Here is a 7604-nt window from a genome sequence, read left to right as displayed (position 1 = left end):
GCCTCTGTTAGACAGCAGCTCCCTGATGCCGCTCTGATTGCTGGAGACCACTGGGTCCCTTTTATTCTCAGGAGTACCAGGGCATAGTCAGAGATAACAGAATCACAGAATCAGAGACAACAGACATGAAGTCAGAGTGGAGTTACAGGTCAGTAGGGGTCACTCCTCTCTCCAGCTCTGCTATGAACAGGCCGCTTCTCTTACTCTCCCCAGTTTGCCAAAGCTGATCTTTTTTTCATGTCTTTAAAATTAAAGTAAAAACAAACAAACAAACAAACAGCTGGTATGAGTCAAAGCTCAGCAAGAGTGTTGGATAGAAAAGGGCTGAAATGTTTCTAATAGTGGCAAAACATGGCTACAAAGTGAACACAGGCTGCTGTACAGTGGAGGGCCTGCCTAGCTCTACCATTCCTCCCAGTAAGAAATACAGTCAGTAGGTAAAGCTCTGCAGTTTCAGAAAGTGATTTTGATTCTTCTTCAGACAGAGCAAATTCCTCTTAAACATTTATGAAGCCAAATCTCCCAGTTTACAATCCAGACAACCTAAGGTTTGAGTGCTGATGATAAAGAATGATGCAGTTTGAATTCTCTAGCTTTCCCAAAAATGTTTCACAAACCATTTTTGCAGTTTAGAGGAGTAGGAAAACTGGTGCCAAACAGTGGGTTTAGGGCAATGAAAGGATAGCATGTGTCTGTCCATGCATGGCAGCAGGATCAGGTCAGTGCCACCAGCTCACATGGACAATGTACTTGGAACTAGGGTAGGCTGAAGCTTTCTGTTTCCTATATAAGAGGAGAGAAATTATGAAGTAAACAGCAAATGATAGACCAAATTTTCCAGATCTCAAGACCTGTAGTGTACTATATGTGTGTTTTAATCCACAATTTGACTTGATAAGCCTTTGTTCATAATACTTTTTTTATGTATCCTTCAAGCAGAAAATACATTATCTCATATGTTATTCCTGTCACAAAACAAATCAGTAAAAACTAATAATGTATGAAAAACATAGTACACCATCAAAGGGCACCTGCTGCATGTTTGAACTCTCTTTGTGCTGTCTTTTTCTAAAGCAGATTTAAAGAAGGACAATTCAAAAAATCTAATAGCATTCCCTCAGCTGCTGTGCTGTGCTTTAATATGTAGTGCAGTAGATGGAACAAACACAAGAGTCTCTCCACCATCTGCAGGCTGGATCTAATTTTTTCCATGCTTCCTCATTTCTGAGAATAAAAGTGGAAAATCTCTGATCTGCTTCATGTGTTTGCTTTGTGCCACATGCTGGTCCCCGCAGAGTGCAGGCACACTGATAGAACCAGCTCACACATGCCTGAATGATTCTTGTTACAAAATAAAACAGGGTAAGTAAGCCCTTGTAGTTTGTAATTTATCTTGTATCCTTCTAATAAAAGTGGATATGCTTTTGGTGATTTTAGCAATGCTGAAAGAAAATGCAGTGCAAAGGGAACTGTCATTAACTTTCAGCTCATTTTGGCAGCTAACGGTGGTGAAAACACAGATGGGCATGAAGATCAGAGAGCAAAGCAGCTTTCCCCTTCATTCAGGTATGTGGCAATTCACAGCCTGAAGGATTACTTCTGATTTGTAGAGGGCACCAAAGAAATCACAATTTCAGCCACTGCCAATAAATACCTTTAATTACTGCTAGCACTAAGCAGATGATATATTTTCACCCAGGCTGATAAAGGGTGCACTGAGCCATCCCTGGAGAACCTGAGAAACACCAGGGGCTGGCAGTGCTGGGAAACAGCCTGTCACCAGACTCAGCTAGCCTGGGGCTGCGTTCTGCAGCCCTCTGCTCTGCCTATCTCTGCTACATTCGCCTGTGCCAGCATCAGCTTCAGCCATTGAAGCAGCCAGGGACACTGCTTGGGGGAAGTGCTTCACTATTACTAAGAGTAAAAGCCAGCTGAGTAATGCAGGAAACTTTCTGCAAGATTTAACTGGAAAAATACATGCCAGGCCTAACAGTACAGATTGCAGATTCCTGTGTCTTTTTATTTGCTGTCCTACTGTGGCAGGTTTGAAGGAGTGATGCACACAGTCCTCTGCTCCCAGGTGAACAGATGTTGCTATTTCTGATAACACCACTTAGAGTTCTTGGTATTTCCATAACTCATTAAAAAGAATAAAAGCCAATAATTATTCAAGAGAATAGAAAGCATCTCATCCCTATCTGCTCCCTCACGAGTGTTTAGAGCGTGTGGCTGAAGGGAGCAGTGGGGTTCCAGAAGTGTTTCTCCTACAGATGAAGCTCCAGTCACATCTGTACGTGCATTTATCAAAAGTAATGACATCGCCCTTGAGTAACACTGTGCATTGAACTGCATCACAAACATTACTAATTTTGAAGGAGGAAGAACTCTGTCCACGTATTTCTTAAAGTTACAACTACAAATCAGTGTTCACAGATTCACGTAGACACAGGTACACACAAAAGTATTGAAATGTGTTTTACACTTCCCTCACTCATTGATGGGCTAAAAAATAATGACATGCTTGCTCCACATGCAGAAGATACTCACACACTGTCAGATCTTATTAACAACTTAGTAAACTTAGTACCTCATACTAAATGCAATACTGCTTCTTTCTCATTTGGCAGACACTTAGAAAGAGCTGGCAGAGAGAAAGTAGCCTTAAAAGATAGCTTTTACTTTCTTATGAGAGAAAACCATATGATTTCACAACAATTAAAACACAAAACGCAAATAAATCAAAGCATCAAGATCAATGGGTGATCAGTACTCAGTGCATTAAAGCTGGACTCCTCACCTCAATTTACCTCAATCTACTTCACAGCAATTTTAACCACACCACTCCTCACCCTCCCCTAATACAATTCAGCAACAGAATATTGGATCCAGGTTGTTGACTCCCCAGGAATGACCTTTAATTAACATTGGCATTAAATGAAATCATATTTCACCATTGATATGAAAGATTATATTCTACTTTCTGGTAAATGTTTGCTTGTGGAAGCTCACTGTGAAATCTGGTCACTAACAGCCAATTGTCAGCTGAAACGTTTCTTCACTTTTCTACACTTCAGATTATTTGCATGATCCTATTTATTCTGATTCCTTTGCAGTTTAAGTTCATTGATAAAAGAGAACCTGAGACTAATCTCCCAAGAGGTCCATCAAGAGAAAGTCTGAGAATACAGTGCGGTGCACAGGGGGCAGCAGATGGAGATGTGTAACAGCCGTATGCTTCACGTGGGCTCTGCAATGACACTGGAGGAGGTAGCTGCTGTCAACACCTTGCCCATGGGATTTTCTCATAAAGTCCCATTTTCAAATACTATTGCTATCTATCAATGCTAAGGAAAAAAAGCTGAAAGCCATCATTGACAGCATCACTCTACCTGATGAGAGATTTCAAAACTATGGACTCAAAAGAGAGTTTCCCACCCAGAAAGCAATATGTTGGAGTTGAAATGGCTTACGTGTACTTAGTCCACTTTACTAAGAGTGAATTATCCTATTATCTAAGAACCTGAAGAATTTAGGAAATATTTTACAGTTGCTTTTTACTGAGGTAGGAAAGTACTGAATTCAGTAGCAGAATCTGTGGGCTTGTACATAAACAAGTGCTCCAAGGCATAAAAGCACGACTCACCTCTTCAGCTAAATTAAGGTATCCTTCCCTCCTGGGACACCGCCACCAATGTTGTTACAGCTGTTTCCTTGTGGCACTTTCTGGACCATTGCATGCCTTTTTCATACAGATCTCCTGAAATAGTTCTGCTGCATTTGTGATTAGGCTGACAGCAATTGCAGGGACAATGGTAGAACAGCAAAGAGGCACTGCAAACTGTATCAGCCAGTCTGGGTACACCGGGAATCCTGTCAGAATGTCTGGAAGGGGCCCATCCATGCCTGCAGGCTGGCAGTGCAAGTGTAGGGAGCTATCTCTCCAGGAGGAGGCTCCCAGCTCTTCTGGTGCGAACAGGGATTTTACCTACATGCTGATTTGTAAATCAAGCTCTTCAGTCTCACCAAATCCTTCCCAGCATCTCACTGAGACGTGTTCAAAAAGAGTTTGCTCAAATTTATTCTTCTTGGTAGCAAATAGCACAGAAAGGATTGGAGAATCTTGGAGCTGAGTTGGAAGGCTCTGGGCTGGGAATCAGTAAACTCCGAAATCATACAAGGGAAGGTAGTATTTATCCCCCTTTATAAGACATGGAACAGTGGTGGAAATTGAAAGCTAGTGGAAATACTAACAGCTTTATGAAGTCTATCTATTGATGTTTTAGATCTTTTTCCATTCTTTTCCTGGGTACATTAGCTAATGGGTTGATTTCCCAAAACTCAAAATAATCAGCAGAAATAAGAATAGGAAGAAACTTTAGCAGAAAAAAGAAAGGAAAAAAAGGTCACCTGATTATTTGTTCAGTATGTTCAGTTTAATATTTCCTATGAAGCAGACAGAAATTAGAAGGATGAGAAATACTCTGATAATACTTTTAAATCATTTTTCCATTAATCTTTCACACCCATTACAATGATTTCATAAGAGTGCACATAAAAGATGCCTGGCAACTGGAACTAAGGAGCTACAGGCTTTTTGTTCATTCTATTTAAGAGTATGCACATCAAGTGGAGACTGTAACCAGTGAGAAAGTGATCAAGATATATTGAAATCAAGACATTATTGAAATCAAGACATTAATTTTTATTTTTTTTTTCTTTTCCCTTGTGTTGGCTGTGGAAGTAATATAATTCAAGCATTCATCCCCAGCAATCACAGAAGTGTCTGCAGTTGGTTGACCTCCAGCTGCTGCAGCCATTATAGCTCTAGGAGCTTCCTTGGATTCACAACCATTGAAAATCTCACCTCTTGTTTTCTTATATCCTTACAGATAAATCTATTGTTACAATGGTGAAGAGAAAACAAAGACTCTGGAGGAGACTGTTAATATTTTTCATTCTATCTTCCCAGAACACCCAGCTGAAAGGACCCGGCCTTAACACCTCCGAAGACGGGACACCCACAACCTAACCAGCACCTCACCATTCTCTTGGTAAAAAACTTTCCAACCTTACTACTCTTCTCTCCTTCAACTTAAAACCACTTCCCCTTCTCCTGCCATTATCTACCCTGGTAAAGAGTTGACTCCCCTTACTACTACTCACTATTAAATTTAGTTGTCATATTTTGATGTATCTTACAAGACAGCAGAACTACCTAAAAGTTTCTATCCTGTTAGATTAATTGTCATTGCATTTAAACCCACAGAGAATCTGAAAGCAGCCAAGACTTCTTACTTCCAGCAAAGCATTTCAGCCCACGTGACCTGATCTGTACTTCTGGGTGTTAATCCAGGGCATTAGACCAACTTCTTTTTGGATGAGATTTGCTGTTACTTGCCATAGCCACAGAATGAGTGGCCAAGGGTCATTTCAGACCACCTCCTGTGAAGTGCCAAACCCAACTGCCAGTGTGACTGGGCAAGGCTATTAGGTAGAATGTAGAGGCAACAGGAAAACTCCAGGTATTGCCTCAGTGAGTCAGCCACTCAGAAAGGGTGATCAAATAAAGTATTTAAGTATAGATAGCCTGAACATAGTACAAATGTCCAGGTCCAAAATGCAGGACATTTAGCAAACATTTCTAACGAAGCCCCAAAGCAATGTGTTATCTCAAGACAGAAAAAAAAATGAAGAGAAAAAATAACATTTCAACTGTTGATAGGAGTGTGCAGCATACTGCTCAAGAAATTAGTGTTAGATCAACAGTGTCAACCAGTTTGGCTCATGAGGCAGCTCTGCTGACTTCAAACTAAGCTGATGGCTTCTCCAAGGAATGAAACTCACTCTATGGCTTCTTTGAACAACTTGAAAGTGTTAGAAGATATAAATATTTGAGATGATTGCTCCTAAATTGGGCTTCTGAAAAATGAACTGAGATGAAACTAACAATAATATTATGCAAGTAGGAGAAGAGTGGAGGGGGAGGTCTTCAGCCAGGTCATAAGGCTTTTCAGCCACACCTGGACATTTCCTAGGGCATGTTGATTGTCACTTGTGCATTCTTTACCTGCAGGTAGAGCTTGTTGGCCATTCAGACGTAAATAAATTCTTCGCCAAAATCCTGATTTGACTCCTATGGCTATGATTCAAATGGAAAACTGATAAATAATGGTAGGTTTACTTAGCCTTTCTCCATTAAGATTCTGAACAGTAGTTGTTAATATTTTGGAGGTGTGCCTTCTGTGAAATGTTGCCAAACCAAACACATATGGTGTGCAAACACAGATAAAGAACTTCATATCTTGCAGGTAATTAAATTGGGAAGATTATTTAAATAGTAGGTGTATCTAGAGTAAATCAAAACTACAGCTATACTGACACAGAAAAATTAGTTTAGGTTTGACACTTTTTTATTCTAGTCCCTTATTTTCTGTTCTCCTGCAGCTGAGGGGATACTGCCTCAAGTTAGATGGGCATCAAGAAGTTATAAAACAAATGATCAAAAGAAAGAACTGCTAATTAAACTGCAGAAAACAACAGTTCAGATTAGAAATCTTTGGGTTTTTTTTTTTATTATTGATATCTCTAATAAGTGATTACACTAATTTATGGAACATTAGAATTGAATGAGTGGAAAGGCACTATAATCCCTCCTACAAAATCATTTTTTCCTACTATTAACTGCATAAAAATCCCCTGGAAAACTGGAAAACTTCAATTTACGCATTTATACACAAGAGTCTCATCTGTGTGTTTTTGTTCATGGCAAAGATGTTGAGGCTTTTCCTGATTACATCTTGAATTTAAAAAGCTGAGCATTACATGTAGTGTTACTTTCTTCTCATTCAAAGATGAAGAATAAGAAGCAGCCTTATTTAAAAATCAGCAGAAGCAAATGATGACATATTTAGAAAATGTGCATGCACTGTCTGTGCAAGTTACTGAAATGCCTGGCATTTCTCATCTCCAAAGTGAGGAAGGCAGTGCTGCTGTGCAGACTGCACCACGAGCACATGGCTTCATGAAGGTTGCCCATCACTTCCCTGGGCTGAGAATGAGGGAACAGACTGCAAAAACCACAAGTTCACAGTTAGCTTTCCCTTATTTCCCTCACTGATTTTTAATTTTGGTTAGAAGTTCCATTTCCAAAGTTCACTGTGGTTTGTGTACAGCTTGACATTAATATTCTGATAAAATGACAGAAAATGTATAATGATTATAGTGCACTGCAGATGAACTGCTGTGCCCTAAACCCTGCCGGGTGTGTGGATGAAACCACACAATTCAAGTAACATAAGCCTCATATACAGAAGAACTGTGGGTGTAGGAATCTGGAGCATTCAGCTACAAAACAGTGGGAAGAAAGACGGTCCCAATAGGACAACTTGAAATCAGATGGAGAGAGAAATTTTAGAGATAAAGGAGAGAAAATAGAGCCATTACCTGGATCTGACAACATTTACATGGCATTTCAGGAAGCAGCAGTGCCTGCAGCCCCCAGGTTTATGGTAGCATCCTTTGTGAGTATCCCTCCACCTTTGTATGACACCTACAACAGCTGCAACCTTCACAGGACTAAGCATCTCCATTCTAACTGTAAGGTA

The 7604-nt window shown here is 40.1% G+C and overlaps 1 long non-coding RNA gene across 1 annotated transcript; it reads left to right on the top strand.

Moving 5' to 3' along the window:
• Positions 1-1403: 1403 nt before the first annotated feature.
• On the top strand, positions 1404-6131 carry LOC149919462 (uncharacterized). The gene is made up of 4 exons (XR_016463590.1): positions 1404-1566; positions 3114-3267; positions 4970-5051; positions 5267-6131. It is a non-coding gene; the product is annotated as an uncharacterized LOC149919462 (long non-coding RNA).
• Positions 6132-7604: the final 1473 nt, after the last annotated feature.

This window comes from Phasianus colchicus, chromosome 1 (genome assembly GCF_987193195.1).
Source record: "Phasianus colchicus chromosome 1, bPhaCol1.hap1.1, whole genome shotgun sequence".
Classification (NCBI taxonomy): Eukaryota; Metazoa; Chordata; class Aves; order Galliformes; family Phasianidae; genus Phasianus; species Phasianus colchicus.
This window is presented reverse-complemented; position numbering and strand designations above follow the sequence as displayed.